This window comes from Galendromus occidentalis, unplaced genomic scaffold (assembly GCF_000255335.2).
Source record: "Galendromus occidentalis unplaced genomic scaffold, Mocc_1.1 scf7180000077477, whole genome shotgun sequence".
Lineage (NCBI taxonomy): Eukaryota > Metazoa > Arthropoda > Arachnida > Mesostigmata > Phytoseiidae > Galendromus > Galendromus occidentalis.
In genome coordinates, this window is record NW_003805465.1 from 1,929,592 (window position 1) to 1,949,466 (window position 19,875).

Below are 19,875 nucleotides of genomic sequence, written 5' to 3' on the forward strand. Positions count from 1 at the left end.
TTGACGTTTTTTCTCTGTGCACGTTCGCGCTCAGATCGGGCAGAATTTCCGACGCGGCGCCGGCGTAGGCTTCACCTTCACATCTGAGATTTGAAATCTCCGCCGACGTCGACATGAGCGAAGTTCTTGCTCACCGCGAGCGAGTAGTGATTTCTCACAGCTCAGTGATTTCTCTCGGATATTTTTAACGGCGTTGATCGAGTTGAGGTTTGTTTTGAGCCGTTCCGTAGTAGTTCCACGCGCGAGGCCGCGGCTCAATTGAGCCCCGTCAGTCAGAGTCCCAGCGATCAACGTCAACTACGTCTACGATTCCCGGAGGAAAACAATCGAGCGACTGCTCTCGAGCGCTCCTCGGCATGGCGAACGAAGCTCGCGGACTACGCCATACTTCGCTTGATGTTGCTCCTGTTACGCTTGAAACGCTTGGCTATTCGTTCGTTTGACTGTTTGTTAGTCCTTTCAGTCGTCCATTCGCAGTACAAAAGTTGCCCCGGTCGCTGCGGAAAACTGAGAGAAGAGCTAGGTAGTCTAAGACGGCAAAGAAAGACGGCACGAAAAACCATTGACCACACCCTTGTTCATCCCGAAGCAACGTCGTCGGCGAGCCACCAGTTCAGGACAGCCGACTACTACCAATAAACACTCAATATAATTTTTGCCTTTCTTCGGAGTCATCAGCGTGACTCCGCCGTGATTTTGCCGTGACGGAGACGCGTGCTGCCTAAGTAGCTGCCCCTAGCCTATTATTGGTATTCATTGTTGTACGACGAACGACTTCTCCGCGGAGTTCCATTCTTCGACTGAATTTCTGATGTTGACGTGTTTCCCACAGTGCCTATCATCATTAACATCGCTATCAAGAGCACATGACTGCGGACGGAGCTCCATGTCTTGAGTCCCATCCATGTCGAGGAAACGACATCGAGCGACGAAGGAACGAATGAATATGAGAATGAATGGATTGATGCATTGATTGATGGCCAGTAATAAGTTCAGGCGGATATTCAACGTTCCGCAGTGCCCATACGACCCGGGTCGACACGCACTCGTTTGGTAGGGAATCGCTCCTCCGAAGAAGTGTGTCTATCGATCCAGGAAAAGTGTTCCATCAAAACACGAGCTCCGATAGGACGAGCGACGACCACTATTCCAGTGAACTAACCACCGAACAGCACTACTACCTACGTCGATTCGGCCCCTGTGTTTAATTCTCCGTCACGGAGTCATTCTCACAGGATCACACCAAACGACACAGACGGTCGGCTATCGGCGCCGTCGTCGTCGTTTTACTCGAGGGTGACAGAACCAGCTTCTTCCTTCACGTAGTTACGGGAGCCCCAGGCTGTACGTACGTCTCCCGGATCACGTCGGGCTCCTGCCACGCACATGGATGCGTCATGTTGAAAATTCACCGCATGAATTTCCGAGAAACTAAATGAACGAATAGACCGACGGGCATGGATAATTGAGCGCTGACTGAGAGTGGACGAGTGAGACTGTCATTACGATCGCAGCACAAAAGTTTCGGCTCTTGGCAGGCCGAGCGAAGGCCATGCTCTCGATAGCTCTCTACCGATCGGCGATCCGCTGTGCTCCCAAGACTCGAAGTTTCAAGTTCGGATTTATGAAGGAGTCGAGCAAGAAGTCGCGTCGGCGGCGGTGACAGTGGCGGCGATGGTGGACATTAATTATCTGCTAGTGTGTTTATGTTCTAGCTGCATAGTGACACGGCCCCATTCCACGAAACGTCGTTTCTTGCTTCCTCAACTCACTCCGTACCAACGAACGAACGACCGACCGAGCAGGCTGCCGGCAAGCGAAGCGGCTAGTCGGCCGGCCAACAATTGTTTCTTGTCAATGGAACCGCCATCAAGCAGCCAGTCCGAGCGACCAGGGCGGTATTCATATTTAAATCGTTCGAATACCGACTCAGCGTCTCAACGTAAAAACGTCAACCACTATTTCTTTTAACGGTCGGTCTCGACTCGCTCGGCTCCGACACCGCAGTCCGATTGCTCGAGTGGACCATACCCGATTTTTCGTCCGCTGCGAAAACCGAAATTGCACCGTTGCAACTCCTGTTTTCCAGGGCAAGCTCACGCGTCGTCGGGGCGGGCCCGGTTCGTTAGGAAGCAGCCGGAATTCGTCGTAGGCAGTATCGAGCTTCGAGGTCTGGGGGGAGTCGTGATTACCCGCTAGAGTCAGTCGCCTCATCAGAACGAAATTCACAGAACGCCCACGATAAGTCCCAGCTACTTCTGGTCGCTTGTGGCCGGCACGCTTCAGTCTCGTGACGATCTACGACGCAGTTAAATGTCTACGAGTCACCATGTGCGGAACGCAATGCACATGGCGGGTGCTCGACGAAGACAGGAAGCTGTACCCCAAAAGATTACATCCCGAACTAAGCAACCCCGCAAAAAACCGTAAGCGCGACCGAGGAACTGCTACGATGCTCTCGTCGGAGGACCTCGTCATTAAGATAGCGTTCCGGCGCGGCGCATACGCAGAGCGATGGATCTTCACGAGCCCCGTATGCCGACGATTCGAAGGAATCGGGACGATGAGCTGATCCGGGTGAGAAGGAAGATCTCGTGCCCTTCTCGTGCGCGGAGTCCCGCCGAAACACGAGTGGAAAACGAAAAGGAAGCAGAAGAGAGAACGGATGGAGCGTTGTTGAATAAATTTCTTAGTGTAATGTCACTTAGAAGGCGACAAATGCAGTCTCTGCAAACAATGCTCTTTTTGGACACAGAGACAAAGCGCACACGCAATTTCTCGACTTGTTTTGTTGGAGTCTTCGTTCTCGTTTTTTCTTCTTTCGTTTTCCCATTCTACCTCTCTGTCTATCATCTGTTACGAATTCCGAACACTTGAATACAACCGCATAACAGCAGCGAGGCATCTGCTGCAGTGCTCGGTCGCAGCAGAAGGCAACACGCTCAGAAACACATCGAGACAGGGACAGAAAATTGCCACCGGCGAACTGCTCCAGAGAAAGCCATTTAATTTGAGTGACCCCGTCAACTTCAAAGAGTAGAGGGAACAGTCAACTTTGTTGAGGAGATTCGCCGCGCAGAATCGGCGCGACAGACTCAAACGGCGACGGATAGTTTCTGCGGCCCGCAATCGGTCGCTTATCGGCCGAAGTCAGTGTCTCGTTCCTCTACGGAATTGATTCCGCTCCCTGGAGGAGACCGGGAGCGGATCCGGGGATGAGAGTAGCCGCAGCCGTCCGGAAACTCCCGATCTGGGCCCGAAGACTTCACTCATTGAGATGCAGAGCCGAGGGCGGCGAAGTTGGGAAGCCGAGGCTCGCCCCAAGAGAATCTCCCATTCAGAAACAAACAGCCCTACAAACGTCGGTTGCTAAAGCTTCTACCCGTCATGACATGACTATGCTGAGCGCTGCAACCTGTGAAACTGACTAGAGGTACACTTAAACAGTGGCACAAACAGTTAGATGGTGGTTTCCCAAAGTTTGCTGTCGGAATTCTCAAGGCAGCACACTATGAAGTGTTTACCGTGAGGTCCACTGTGTGGGGCCACCCTCACTTCTTCAAGATCTGATCGGCCCCTCATCACGCCGCCTTCGTCGTCGACGTTCCCGCCGCCGGTAAACTGACGTAACCGCAAAATGAGATCTTCTTTCTCTATGCACTATTTCGATCAGATCGATCTCTCTCTCTTCCTCCCCTATAGCCTTCACACTACGGCCTCGTAATCTTGATCTTCGTCGGTAGAAATTCTGCGACAAGCACCATGAAACGACCGGGAAACTGCATCGGGTCCGGGTCGGACACGATATCTGGTGAGGGGAAAGCTCCTTCATAACTTCCGATGGAGTCTGTGTCCGGCAGGATCTTGGTGAGTAGGAGGAAAACGCCCGGAAGATTGAGGAGACTTCCCCTTAACGAGAAAGTCGCCGATAGAGTGTCTCGATTGGAATCTGGAAACGACTGAAGGGAAGGAAAACGAGGAACCGCAGGACCGACAAGCCACCGACAGAAAGAAACACTAAAATGGCTGTAAAATTAAATACGAGTAATGAAAGCAATGAGCCAAGCCGCTTCCCGCCAGCTTCCATAAACCCGCCGCGAGAGAGAGTTAATTAAAATCCAAAGAGAAAAACTTCAAGAAACTAACCCGGCTAAAGGATGAAAGAAGACGGCTTCTCTTGAAAGATCGGACAGAAGACTTGAGAGAACAGTGAGACATTTTGTGACTACCACAACGGCGCCGGCAGTAGAAGACTACCTGGACGGTTTTTCCCCTTCTATAGGACGCGCAGGCAGAAAAGCGGCGGAAAATAGGAATGAGAATGGAAAAGAAAAACACTCGAAGAAAGCAAGGAATAAACAAACAAATAAAGAGGAAGGAACGAGAATACGGAAGGCAGCCCTGTACTAAACCTTTCATCGGCCCGCACTTGAGCGTGAGTTGAACGAACGAGCGAAGGGAGGAATGTAGCCCGTCGACTAAGACAGTGAGAGCAGATAAGCACCGAGTTTTGGTATTAATTCAGAGGCAGAAAGAATGCTCTGCGCACGCCGATCCATTCGGGTGGACGGAAATGGAGGTCGGAGCCGAATAATCGAGAAACCAGTCTTATTATGGAGGGTTTGCGCCCTTTGAATGCTGCTGTGACAGTGTACTGACTGGACTCGACTCTAGAGCGACAGCTCCTGTCACGTGTCGCGGAGAATGTCATGCATCTCCTTGTTATCCTTCCAGTGATAGGCGATCTTCCCACCTTACCTAACTCGACTCAACCGACAACAAACTCCCCGTCGAAGGAGCATGTCGAGTGATGAAAGAGAAAAAACTCACAGAAAATCAGCTGAGGATGCCCGCGCAATGAAGTGCTTGTGTCTGCTCTCGGATCGAGCTCCCTCGACATCAAAGCTCGAGTCGTCTATCCAATCAGCCACCCTGTCCACTCGGGAGCGCAGCTTTGACCGGTCCAGAAAATCTCCCCTTTGTAATTTGCACTGGTCACCCAGATCGGCTTTCGCGAGCACTCCTTGTGTGGCTATCCCCTCTAATAAATAGGTTTCACTTCACCCCGAAAAAACAATCTGCAATCTTGACCAGAGCAACAAAAGTGTTCGTTTTTCGTGTCTTGTGGCTCCCGGGACGCGGGGAGACACAGGGTCCCAAGCCGGGGACACTCGTGACTGACCCGGTAGCTTCGTCGACTATGCGTGTCGCTTTGGGTGCGATCTATCGAACAGAAAAACTTTCGAGATGGAAGACTTCGACGACTCCATTGAATTAGGAGCAAGCGAGAAAATTAGAGCTCGACAGCGACAGTCGTTTCATATCATATCGTCACGATGTGCTCATGACTATGGGCGCAACAGAAAGCGGGATGGCTGCGTCGACAGGGCTCTGCCTGCGGATGAGCTCCTCGATCCTTACCAGCGCCTGGTCGGATAGTTCGCTCCATCTGACGAGTTTGTCAATGCCCGAACGATTGCTCAGGCGCTCCCTCAGAATGAAGCGCGTCGAGTTTGAACTCGGCTCAATTGGCTCACCCTTTTCCTTCTTGATTCCAGACGGATTCTAGTTTTCGACCGCATCGACTAATCCCCTTTCTCGCATTGAGGATTTTTGGAGCAGAAGAAGTGTCAAAACCTTCAGGATTTTTATGCGAGGGTGTCACCGCTCTCAAACGCGCGACCAGCGACTAGCTCAATTTATTTCTCTTTGGAGCGTCCCTCCGCATTAACAATGCCCGGGTCCAGTCGGCGAACCAGCGAAGCCTTTCGACATGAGAAACGAGCGGAGAGAGAAACAGAGGAAGAAAATACACTCCGGAATGAGGACAAATTCGAGCCTATTCAAAATCCTGTCTCGAAACTGTGTCCAAAACCCCGACTGTAATCCTTCGATTTCAGTCGCTGCTTCCTTCAGGCTCCGCAAACAAATCGTCGAGCCGGCGTTCGGTAAAGAGTTGAATGAGCTCCTGCCGATCACTGATTTGAGATTCGAATTTTTAGGTAGAATCTTCACGGTCTCAAACGGCTATCGGATGCGGCAGCTGGTTTGTCGAGCATTTGAGATGATGAAGTATCGATGAGCTTCGAATGCGGTTCGTCAAGAGAGAGAGGTGTTGGCGGTGGCGGCAGCGGTCGAGTGGGAGTGCGATATGTATGCTCATGAAAAAACTTCCCCCAAAAGCTTGACGAGTGAATATAACGAGTGTGTCGATGACGAATGCACTCTCATGATAAATTACAGCACTTGATCTCCTCCTCCGCAACTTGTCAACTCACTTTCGGTGGAGTACCGCTCCGATTGATGAAGATGAATCGAAAACAAGGAAAATAACACAACCAAATTGCGAAACCTCAGACGGGTGCTCTGCTCCGGACTTCAGTCAGTCTTAGATTTGGCACGCGCCTGCTCCGAACACCTGGAGATCGATTCTTGAACGTTGCGTTATTAGAGACCTCCGCGGCACTCAGGGCCATGCGAGGTGTCTCTGCCGAGGCGAATAGATTGTCATGGAGCCGTGGTTCGGACCCTGATTCGAATACGGGCTCGGAAGACGTCGGATGAACTACTACGAGGCTCCCTCCTCTGTCTCCGACTCTATTGAATAGAAGCTCGGAACGGGATCCCTGTGAACGAATCAGTGGACACAGGAGGACCAGACACTGCTCGGAATCCGATGACCGCCGGGAATAAAAACGGGGGTTCCCGATCTTAACGCTCCAGTCACGAGCTGAACGCTCACTTATAGCAGGGTCCATGATGGCACGATCGGCAACTTCGTAACTCTTTCAAGACGGGGAAGAGATTTTAGTGACACAATGAAATCGGGTTCCGAATTGGAGCGTGTTCCCTGATCGGAGAGATCTGCTCCGATCCCGACAGAAAGCTGCCCCGAAATTCCGCTCGTAAACCCCGTCAAGGATACGGTTCGCCCTAGCACGATGCCTCGGACCGATTCATGTTCTATCTTTGTTCTGCCAGCCTCAAATAGGTACTCATCAAAGATTTGGAGTCTGATCCTCCGGGAATTATCTTTATTCCGAGACGTATGATAATCAGCGGACCGTGGTCTTCATTCGTATCTCCACTGGTACCCGTTCCGTTTGCGTTTCATTGCGCTCGATCTACGCGTTTCTTTCTGATTAAATTACGCTCTATATCCGGGTGAGTTGCTTTCGACCGACGACAGAAAACCTCGTTCACGATTTCCATTCTTCATTGGCTTCATCCAAGCGAGAAGCGAAGAGCGACCCGTCAGCCGACAGAGAGTTCCAAAATATTAATGAACCGCTTTAGTCTTCGAGTTGTTTTTAACACTCTATTATTTGCTTTTGCCACTGGCTTGCCACCACACCTCGTTAATAACGGCGTGGTTTTGCTTCTGTTTTTTCCGCTCCGCATCAGGAGACGTCGGGACTCGCACGACGTCCCCAGGGCATCCGTGTACTGACGTTTGTCTTCAATTTTTCTCCCATTCCTCTCGAAGAATCTGGAGCCATTCTCCCCGGAAATTCTCTGCGCCTCGGATGGACTTGTTCTACCGTTTCGATCCATGTGGTCGCTGCCCGTCCTCGGATAGGCGATATTCAGTGAACTTCAATCGACGAGATCAACAATTATGCCGAAGGTATAACGAATTCAATCTCAAGCATCACCGCTGCTTTCAACGGCGATCTTAGGGACAAACTTTGACTATTTCACCCCATCTGGTCGGCTAAAAACTTACACGGGTCGCTGTAGCGGCGCATTAATCTCCACCGCTCGCTGAAGCTATGCTCAGCCACCGACGGCGCGGCGGCGGCGGCTTCAGGGTGGCAGAGCGGACCGCTCGCTCGCTAGATGCCGAGCGAATCGAGGAGTACCTTCACGAACAAACGAGCGGAGGATAGACTCTCGGATCCATTTGCGAGCGGTCGAGGTTCGCTCAGATAAATTTCACAAATGTTCTCAACCTCAAGTCCCAGTGGAATTCGAACGAAAAAAAATCTCGATGCTCGTTTAAAGACTCCTTCCGAAGCATCCTTGATTCAGATTTCCGATGGGGCTCTTGCCAACATTTCGAAGTATTTGTCAGTCTGGGTGTCGACCAGCCCGCCAGCATAACAGCTAACCCAACACCGTCATTGACCACCTACATCATGAACGCCACAATTGTGGCAGCCTCGTACAGTCTGACTTGGCCAATTACCAGCGGGCAGCCGAATACCCCGGGACCCAGGAATCAATAGATAGCGCTCATCACAAACGTGCTGATGCGACATTGGATGTTTTCCTCAGGGGATGGGTTTGAGGCTCGGTGCGTCTCCGCGACGCTCAAGAGTCGAACTCGAGTTCCGCCCCTCGGCTTCTCCGGAGAGATCCCATCCTCGATTCTCGTCTCCGGCGATTTCTTCGCGTCGTGGCTAGAACCGGTGGCGTTTCTCGACAAGGAACGTCGTGTGTCTTCAACCAGCACAACCTTTCATGTTATCGGGTCGTTGTCGTCTTCGTCCTCAAGACAGCCGACTTCAATATAATTTAGCGAGTCGTCGGTTTTCGCTCGCGAGCGAGCTAACTGCTCCTAACTTCTATCGCGCTGCACTTTGAAAATTCTTGCTCGTGAACAGTGTAACCAGTCAAGCAGTCTACAGCGAGCTGGACTGTGCGTCGCTCGAAGACACATCCCTTCCCTTATCGGTCCACCGCGAAGACCACCGAAGATCAAGATACGGCTACCGTCGAGCATTACAATGCACCGCAGCAATCACTACCGTAAACTTCGGATCCCGGCTGACCCGGCGGATCTCAATGGAAATCTCCGAGAATGAAGTCCTCGTGCGACAGTCTATGGTGCCCTACGGGTTCGTCTGGCGTCTGACAGCTGACTGAGAACTGCGGCGATCAGAGCAGAAGCACGCGTAGTAGTGCATGCTGGAATATGATTATTCCACTCGAGGACTCATTGGAAGGTATTACGTTGCTTTCTTTGGCTGGCGCCCATCTTTCGTCGGTTCGTAACGGGCATACCAGAAAGAATCGATCGAAAGAGATCCCTCTGCCATCTGTTCGGTGCTAATTTGTTACGGAGTATAAGGAGAACTTCGCCGTTGTCGCCTACAACACGGACGCCCTTCAGTGACCCTTCTGCAGTTAGGCGCCATGACCGCTCGCTGATCTTCGCTCTTCGGTCTCACAGTTCGCTCGCATGCCCAGAGAGCGCGAAAAGGAAAATATTAAAACACTGTTGCCGCGTCCAGCGTCTTCGAGGAAGAGAAAAAATGTCGGGACCGCACGCGAACTGATAAAAGACATCGCGCAGAAGCGAATCAGTCAGCGCCGGAGAAACAGGAGCGCAGGAGAAAAATCTACTGAAATTCGCCTCGACGAAAACGAAAAATTGTCTTCAAAACGTTGCCTGCTGTTCAAGCTGCACTGGACTCATTAAAATCGGTATGTTGTATTTTCTGTTCCTCTCCGGCCACCGACTATCGAACAACTTAGCGCGTTGACGTTGCCAAACAGAGGAGTCACATAGCAGATGTTCTCCCCGCAAGGACGGAGCTAGCCGCCGGATTCATCGAACGCTAGAAAATCTATAACCGAAAGCACGTCACAGATCGAATGCTGCCGGCGTTCTTCTTCTTACTCCCGACGAGACGTGAAGTAAAAACGTTCCGACTCGTCATAAGCAAGAAGATAAGGCTGCCCCAACCTCGTCTGGGCATCGCGACGTCCATTTCTGCTCGTCAAAAAATCACGTCGCTCCCTCGTAGTCTCGATGGCACCTCCAGTGAAGCTTACTCGAAAACATCAATGGATGCTCCCGAATGAAATTCTGGGGTCATTGAGGAATGGAGACACGGCAAGGAACTCCCGGAACGCCCGGAAGCCTCCGGAATGACACGAGCCTGAGTGATGAATGGCACGCTACAGTGAATCGATAATTTTCAGAATGAGATTGGGTATTCGATAGAGATTTGTTTTTTCTTCTCGGAGGGACCCCACAACAGGCCATTACGCTTCTCGATCAGAACCTCGGGGTAAACTGCACCGGGTTTCCACCGAAAGGACATCAGCGAAAATACCCACGCCGTCGACGAGAGGCGAGCGAAAGCAGAAGACAACAAGAAGGAAAACAACAACAACAACGACAGTCGTACGAGGAGCACCGGTCGTATTACTCATCCGCAAGCTTATTATGCAAAGCAGTCGTTCAATTCGATCGGCCATTATAGCGGATTGAATTCTCTTTGTTTCTGCGTATTCACTTCACGGAGACGGCGACACACGTATTACGCGAAGCGATCGAACTTCTCGGGGGACAAGGTGGACGAATAGCACGGGATGATAATAACAAACCGCCAATGATGATGATTAAGATAATAGTGTCAATAATGATAATGTTGAAGTTCTGACGAGTTCACGACGAAAATGAAGGCAGAAATATATTCTGTTTGTGATCGTTAGACGAAGAGCATCGCAATCTGCTACCGTCTTCAACACTGCGTGGGGGCATCCGAGATTAGGTCGGCTTATGTAGTAATCATAATAGTTCGGATGATAACAATGACACTGGTGGACAATCACTCTCAGCCGAAAGATGTCTCTGTTCATTCGAAGTCAATTGTCCAAGGAAAGTATTGACAAATATCACTGAGGAGGTCCTCTGTTGTTTTCCTACCTGAAACGACTTCAACAAATTCGCCGAATGACCGAGCCAATAATCAGATCATTCGCTCCGAGGAGGCCACCGTTTTCTCTGCTCGTTAAGGTCGCGATTGTCGGGCTGCGCGTGCTCGTTCCGATTCCGAATTTACTCTCGTTGTACTCGCCACATGCGGTGGAATACGTATGTACAAACGGGTTTTCGGCAGCGATCTCAGATTCGACGGTACGACGAAATCGAGTCGTAGCTCTCGAGCGGCCTGCCCGGAGACGGCGAAAGCGGAGTCGCTGCCAACTCTGATTCGAATTTGTTAACAGTCCCCTGACTCGCTGCTCGACTCTGTTGAAGTGCCGTGCAAACGACGAGAGAATTGAAACAATTGAAACGTTCGGCCGTAACGACTCCATCATCGGAGCGGTGCGGCGGCAGAAAAAGACCGAATGGAGGAGGAAGGGAGGAGGTGGTCACGAGCGGGCTTCTTCTTCTGAAACGAGCGGCTACCACGTAACGCGCGCAGAGCACACAGACGCACCATTATACCTCTACAGGGGGAAAAGAAGTCGAGGCAAAGCGCTGAAGTCGAGACGGCGTTGATCCGAACCGATCCCAGAATGATCTGCTTTTAGGAAACGTGTTCAACTTCGCTTCCCGCCAACGTACATTCACTGAAGTCGGAGGAGAGACGTATGCTGTCGAGTCTCCACCCAATCCATCGGGATCAAGTCCAGAATCCAATCCGAACCCGAGTCGAGGGGCGAGCCGGGGGCTCGAAACTTCGATCATCGGAATCAATCGACGATTCTCCGATGCGTGGGACTTGGTGTCGAAATTCTTGACCGATTTGCAGGTCCTTCGTCATATTCAACAAACTCGAACAGCGACTCAGATAGGCTCGAAACACAGGGAATTCTTGCTTGCCCGCTCTCTTGCCTTTGTTGAGAGTAAAGCTTGTTTCGAATCGTAAATCACTCTCTTGAAACAGAGACTCATAAACATGCTTCGAGCTGCCGTAAAACACCTTAAACATGCGGCACTGTAGCCACATTTCCGTTCGCGGTCGCCTATAGGCTATGGGGGAAAAATGAAGAGAACAAGAAATTCGAACAAAAAGATACAAGCTATTCGCGAAAAGACTCATGTTTAGGGTCGATGCCGAACGGCACACGCGCCTCAGACCTGCCGTGAGCTCTTCAAGAGCGAAATCGACTCAGGACTTGTCTAGCGGGCTCTTCCCTTCCAGGCACCCGAGAAGAGAACTTGAGCGTGACGCCATTGGATGATTACAAATTTGATACACTTTGGTGTCATTGTTTCCGCGTTCAGAAAACCGTATAAGCTTCAAGCGCTGCCACGGAAGCATCAACAACAACACCGAAAAGAAAAACCTTAACCGTAGTTGACCCAGAAAGAAAAGTTGAAAATTACTCTTCAACTGGGAGAAACTCTCTGAAATACCCGTGTTCGTTGAAAACCAACGTTTTGTACCCTTTTAATTGTTTCCCGGCGCCGGGAGTGCCGACCTGGATCCATCTCGAAACACGACTTTTCGCGAGCGACTGTCGTCCGCCATTCTAGTTTTTCCGCGTCGCACTATAACCCGGGAAAGTTCGTCGGGGCGACCGAATTGACAAACGCAGCACAGAGTACGTAGGTACATATGTATCTGTCGGTTCATCGATACCCAATGCGTTCGCTTGATAACTGGACAAAGATGGTCGCTTCAGTGGTGCTTGTCTCAGGATGGGTTCCTGCTTCTCATCCATTGACCCGTGATGTCTCGATTCGGTTGCTATTAAGGCAAAACAGCGAACTTTCGCACGTTTTTATTCTGTTGTCCGACTCGCCAGTGATGTCGTTGCATTCGCGCAACAGCATCGCCATAAAAAAGTCCACGAGCTTCGCCGTAATGACTTTTGGGTGCTGTCTCATCTCCCTATTCCGTCTATGCGAAGTTGTGATTCATTCAAAATACTCAAAAGACCTTTCGGGGAGAGCCCAGTCATTCACTTCTTAACATCAAGTTTCATCTCCCCTTTCTGCTAATCCGCTGTGCAGAGTTTCAACCCTCAATGGGTCAGAATGAATAATCCGCGGCATATCTGAACATCGGAAGCGACTTCGCAACGTACATCGGGTATCGGCATCGCTCATCAACGATCCGTAGGCAAGTTAGCTGCTGGGTTAAGGGTGCCGTTTCATCGAGAATACAGCGAGCTCCTCACTACGACGGAACATACGTCAATCAGCAATCGAATGCGAAACTTACTAGACCGCTGATACGTTGACTTCCAATCAGAGCGGTCCTCGGCCGCATCGTCGGCTGCTGGATGCGATACCGACCGGAAAGATATTCATTCCGGGCGTAGAGTCGCTGTAAGTGTGTGCGTTCGTGTATCTAGAATTGTTTGAACACGGCGACTGCGTTTGACGAAGGAGCATGCCGAAGGAGAAACAACGCGCGTGTAACCTTCACGCATCCCTTGAGACGAATTGAATCAGATCCGGCGGGCGAATCTCGCTGCTCGATATGAATCTGTATATTTGTTGTCCGTATCGTGGCAGAGGTCTTCATTAATGATATTTCGTTCCGTTCTCACCCCTATCACGGTTCGACTCGACGGTCGGCTCCCGATGGCTCCTCTCGTGCCTTCTTTCGGACGTTTAACAAAATACTGCAGGGATTTTACGGATTAAGGAACTCCAACAAAATTCCAGTCGGCGATATTTCCCACACGGCGACATCACGTAGACAAAACACACGTATTCGATTGAAGTCCCGCCAGGATGGTCGCTCGCTCTGACTGAAATCTTCACGGCTGCCGTGGCCGTAGTTGTCGGCTACGGCAGATACGATCCCCAGTCACGGCTGACCGGACACCAGCTATCCCCTAACGAGCTCTCATTACACACCGCAGATTTCTTCTCCGACAGACGTTGCCGTGCGTCGTAGACCTCCACCCCTACTGTAGTACGGCCGCAAAAAACGACAGAATACGATCGCTACGCATACGGCGGCTAACCGCCACCGAAACAGTCAATCACAGTCTGTCCGCCTAACTGCACGGGAAGTTCAGGGAGGATCCCGCGTCAACGGAACGGATCAACTCTCAAGAAATTCCTTTGTCTGCTGACGCTCCGTGAACGCGATCTCGTTTTTGTCTCGGTCGGCGAACGAAAGGAAGCAGACTCGCGCGAAGGCTCCAAAGCCGATCTATCACGGCATTACAACCTCTTGGAAAGTTGAGCCAGGGAAATGTCCATGCCCACTTTCTCAAGAAAAATCGTCCCACGAATCACGAATCGAAGAATTTTACAAAGTGGGCCTAGTCACCGGTGTTGGACAACTCGATAAATTCATCGATCTGTGCCCGGAGCGGGACCGGAGCGTGTTGATGGCTAAACTGAACGAGGTAGACAATGGGCATCCCTGCCTCTCACTCGATTTCCCAAAACTCTGTTCAGTTCGACAGATGAGAACATTTTACTCGCGTCAGAAGTGGGTCATAAATTCAATTCGACGACTGCTGCCCGAACATTCGCCGTGACAACAACAACAGCGGCAGCTGCTTTGAATATTCCTGTTTGCAGCAGGAGCTGCTTTCCTATCCGCCTTTTTATCTGTTCATCTGTGTGTCTGTCGCTCCGTAGGCCCGCCATTTGCCCATTGCTTGATTCGACTGTCAGACTCGATTGGCCAGCGCGGCGTCGACCTGGTGCTAGATCGCCGTCACAGGCGCCAGAATGTCAACGTTAGCAGCAGAGTTATAACTCAATTCTCGACAATGCAGCTAAAAAGCAGCGGCGCCAGCGCTCGCGTGTGTGATGTCGCTTGGAAGTTCTGTCGTTCCTTGGAACCGCAACGTCACCTCTAGTTTCTTGGGGGAAATGAAGTTGGACGGAGGTTTATTATGTAGATTCGCAGAATCTCGCGGCTCGGTTCAATTGGTCCGCTCGGGAATTATCACCCGACGCAAATCTCTTCGAGCAAAGTAGTCGAATCTCGTAGAAGTCGCGGCTCCGAGTGAAGCTCTCACACACGCCGCCGTCGAGCAACGAAAATGTCGTCCGGCAACACGCTTCAGTCCAGAGATGCCATTCGAGCTTCGCTTCAAATATGACGCTGCTGGGAATTCAGTCCTGGGAACGACGACGACAGTCAGGTATACGAACATCACAGGCCGGTGGACAAGTGCGGCCACTCGACTCGAGCAGACTTTCAGCGTAATTTAAAGGAAAACAAGAGAACAGAAACGACCCGCGTGTTTGCCGAGGCGTTCGTCGGCGGACGTCCAGAGCGGCTCCAGCACGTTTTTTTGATTTTCGGGTGTCCAGTTAGGTACGGTACGCGCTACCGTAGCCGGAGTTGGGGCCCTAATGACCCATGTTATCAACGAAGAAAGGGTCCCGCTCGGAGTCACTATCTCGCCCATGGGTTTTCCTCGTAGCCCGAAGGGATTTTTCGCGTAGACTTGATTGAATGGAGCAGGTCACTTACCTGGAATCAATTCGGAAGCGCTTTAGAAATCGGGTTATAGCATCATAGGAATTCTCTGCTTAGTTTTTATTATTCCCGGCCGCCATTTCCCAGTAGTATCGCCCTGCGAAATAATAATCATCTCCGACTGAATGCCAACATGAATATTCGTTCTACAACGTGTGGGTCGACACCACCTGCGCGGGGGACTCACGAAACTCTGGTCTGGAAGTTCCGCAGAACGTGTTCGCCCGGTCGCCATACTTTACTTTGACTTTCGGATGCAGCTGTGTCGGGAGCTTTCGTGTTTTCGGGAGAGTGTTTCCGCATCGCCCTGGCCCTGTCAGCATCCTCTAGCATTAGAGCTCCAGAATCGCGACATCGAGATCGTCGGTCTTTTGACTCCATGATCGGATCATTCATCTTCGGCTCTCAGTGCTTCCGCGCTAGATTACGCTCACTCATTCGGTGGACGCATTGAACGATTCCCTTGGCTACCGTTGCGGGAACACGTTAATTCAATCACAGAATAGATCGTCGCTTTATTATTAAGCGTCCCGTCACTATATTCCGACAAGGAGACAATCTAGCGGACGATATCGTCGCCGTAGGATGCTCGGAATGTAAACGCAGCAGAACTGGTTCAAAGTTGGCTCTTCGGCATCTGGTCTCAAGATCTAGGCAGAGACGAAAAAATTTTCTGCGGTTTAATCTTCTGCAAAATATTCATCTCGACTCCGCGACGATCGGCTCAAGGCTCTCTGACGATTGACTTGAGGAACAATTGAAGTGCTTTGTAGTCATCTGCTGAAAGATTTCCAGGGCCACCCAAAGCTCATCTGGGCTTTCGCCTCGGTTACGTTCTGTTAGAAGAGTAACAACGCAGATTGGGTAGGCGCTCGTGAGGTGCGGGTTGAGCCGATGCCAAAAATACCTATTTCAAAATCAGTGGAAGATCGCCACTGCGATCGTCGTCATTTTCCGAGTTCTGAATCGAATTCTTCCTCCATCCTCCGTTCGCGGGACAGTCTTCCATGCTTTGCAGCGGTTTTTGCGCAAAGCCCGCGCGGCAGCGATGCTCTGAGGATCCTAGCGGAGTTGGTTTCCACATTAAGTCTTCAAAGATTCTTCCCACCTTTCCGTGAATTTCTCGTCGTCACCACCGCTTCCCCCGAAAACAATTAGCCAACGCTCCTGAGATTTGTGCTGCCCGCGTCGTGGACGGAACCTATTGGCTTTCCTCGGGCAAAATCTGAAGTTCGCCCTAAAAAATGGCTCTATTTTGTGCTCATTTTTTTAATCTACCGAAACGATCGAGAACCAAGCGCTACGGCCAGCTGTCCACTCGGCTGTCGGGGGAGGAAGGCCAGCGGAAGGGCACTCGACGAACATCGCTCTTACGTTAGCGTGATTACTCTTGGTTCCGTCCATTTTTTTCCTCTTCATCAGACAGTGCCGCTAAACGGTCTTCGTGTTCATCCGTCTCGAAATTTGCGCCTTCCCGGTGGCACTTGTAATGTGGGGTGAAATCGTCGACGGACCAGATTCAAGATTGTAGATGCCTATCGACTGAGGAGATTAAAGTTTCACTACAAGTATATAATTCTCAACGCTGATTCCAGCGACTAACCGAGCTCGCATTGATTACTGATCGGAGCGTTCCTCATAACAGCAAGGAATTATAAAAAAAAAGATTATTGTGAAGATGTATTTGGGCGATAATCCGGTAATGATGAAAAATTATTATTCGCTACGTCCTTAGGGTGACTGAATGAATGTAGTCATGATGCGGGTCCCCTATGACGACAATGCTACTACAGTGACGCTGTCTCAGGTATTCCTCACAAATGATACGCGGCTTCGACTTGAATTACTCAATAGGTCGAGTCGCAACCGAGCTACGGCGGACCGCAGAACGGCGGCAGATGACGCGTATCAGCTGTCGCCGATCCAACTCGACATCCCAAGCAAAACGACTACGCCCCCAACGGAGCGGAGTCCTCCCCCAACGTCGATCAGATTTTCCTCCGATCCGCGTCATGGATGGAAAACAATCGCGACTCATTCCTACGGCCCAGCTCACACTCGTACAACCTCTTGCTGCCCGAATATTCGCCTGCTCCCACGTAGCCACCTTCCGAACCCTTTGAGTTGAATGCGACGCTTCATTGGGCTTGTTGATCTCTTTGTTGAAGACGCATGTATGCGCCGGAATTCTGCCAGACCATGCTTATAGTCCGATGAGTGAACTCCGCGGAACCAGCTTCTCGAGGGGAGCTTCCATTCTTCAGTGGAGAATATTTTAAAAACTTGGTACTGACCGAGGATGGTACGCCGGATGGGAGAATTCACATTCGTTAGCATGCCCGCCAGGATCGAGCGATGGGCGGGAGATTCATCAGAAAACGGGACTCAAGATGATTTACAACTGTTGTCCCCACTCTTGATGACTTTCCCTGCTTTCCATTACATTAGTGCAAGCTCGGCTCATGGATAGGAAGTATCAGTGGTCGATTCTCGTCATTCAGAGATCTCAGTGATGGCTGATGCTCTATCCTCGGGTCTTTAACACAAACAGTTCGTCAGTCTCTCCGTCAGTCTGTCAGTCAGTTACTCACTCAGTCAGTCACTCAGCCGGTTGGCTTACTGAGCGAAAGCAGTCATAACTCATAAATGAAGTCTCTGCACCACTAGCCCTCCTGTTCAGCATTGTCCGCTGATTCACGGGAGCAGGCTCTGATTCGGAGGTACTATCAACAAACGCTGGGCTCGAGGGTAGCTTAGTGAGTACACCGCAAGAAGCACAATGCCGATTGATGATCACAATACACAACACCGTTGGAGGCACGCGATCAAACTTATCAAAATTCGGAACTATTGGACGTCGACATCGATCATAGGATTTTTTGATACCGGTCCGTGTTGGGCCGACCATGTCCTCGTCCCGCTCCGAAAGCCAGGAATTTCCTAGCTTCGGTGGCGGTGGGGGTGGGTGGGATGTAGACCAGTCAAAACCGCAAGCGACCGACCAACCTACTAATGAAGACACAATGACCCCAAAAGCCTCAAAACTAAGCCACATTCATCATTCCTCAACTCGAAACAGATGATTTTTCAAAGCAAAAATTGTCCATTCATCCGCTATCGACGACCACTCGGAGTTTTGCATCACTCCCCCGCAAGAGTGATCCTCGTCTCTCCCTCCCTTCCCTCCTTTTCGTACTTGACTGGCGAATTGACGCGTGCTAGCGAAGAGGCCGAAGTCGAGTTCGGAAACTCTCTCAATTCAAACCTTGAGGGTGTTGTAAAAACAATTCATTGCCAGTCTCCGAAACGGCCTGCCGGCAGGTATGCACAGAAGGAGAGGACGGAACATGGAGGAAAAAGGACCGCATACGGATATAGCTGATAAAGGTCGGCTTTGAAATGTCACCTCTAGCCAGGCGGAGTTTTGCCTGCCTGCCTGCCTGCCCGCTCGCTCGTTCGTTCGTTCGCTCGTTTAGGCAAACCATGATGAGCTCGTATCTGATAGCGAGTAAAGCCGTCGTCGCGAATTTGACGGCCCGTTCAAGCGAAAACAAGAGCAGAAAAGTAATTTTATATTGCCGCATTCACGCAATACAAAGAGCAAAGTTTATCGAATTCGTCAGAGCCAACCAGTATTGCGCACCCATTAGCGGGAGAACTCTTCTGTCGATAGAGGCAAAAGTAGCAATCGGCCAGAATACTTCGGAAGATATATGCAGAGGTCTTCTGGAAATTAACCGTACGATGATGCGGGGAGGGCTAGGGGCGCGCATGGATTCTCTCAGCGTCGGACGGCGGACGACGACATAGAAGAGTTTTGTCTGTGGTCTGAATCATAGGAGCGGCGCTCGAAATTGAAACAGGTGCTGTTTCCTATGGACGACATGATGCATGAGATAAGGAACCGAATCCGCTCTTGACTGGATCGGAATCAGTGCATTCTAGCAGAAAGGCGTAATCGCACCGTATGGGGAACCGATTCCAGGGGAACAAAACTGAATTCCATGATCCGCGCGTTTCTTCCACGGCAGCATCGCTGAGCCTCGGTGAGTTCTTCTTTCCTCGAGCCCAAGCGTCATTGCTTCGTTGGACAGCAAACGAAAGGCGTCAAAAGAGAGAGATAACTCTGATTGTTGCTGAAGGAACGGAAACAATCCGAACAAAAGATTTCGCCGAAAATTTTGAGAGAGTGGAGGGTATCCCAGAGAATTTCTCGGAATACCGGAGTAAAAGTAAAAACACACGCAAGTCGCGAATAATCTCCCGTGCGCTCTGGGGGAGAGCGAGCCACGAGCTGGGCGGAGGTTGGTCTTTTTTTCTTGCTTTTTTCGACGCTTTTTCTCTCAATTCAATGAATGTCTCCGCATTTAACTTCCCCAGCGACAGCTACACAAAAGGTCGAATAAATCTTCCTTCGGATAGATAACACCGTAATCCTTTCCATGCCGCTGCCGGTGCTACCGCTGTCGCAGCGGCTGGCTAGGAGATCAAGCTGACAAAATCAATGGCGAATAAACGGCGGTGCAAAAACCTCAGAAATGAAAAGATAGAACCTCGCGACTTCCATCCGGCTCACCGATACTTGAGCAAACACCGCGTTAAGTCCTGGAAACTTGAGGGAGGAATTCTCCGGAATCCAGCCCAGCGTTCATGGTTCCATCGGGATCCGGGGCTACGGAGCAGCACGCGGCTGAAAATTGTACGACTCACGGAGAAAGGAACTCCGGAG

At 50.8% G+C, this 19,875-nt stretch overlaps 1 protein-coding gene across 1 annotated transcript in view; it reads right to left on the reverse strand.

Annotated features, from left to right (window-relative positions):
• LOC100909370 (protein jagged-1) overlaps positions 1–19,875 on the reverse strand; it is a 42,508-nt gene that overhangs the window by 9,877 nt on the left and 12,756 nt on the right. The gene's annotated exons all lie outside the window — the stretch shown is intronic.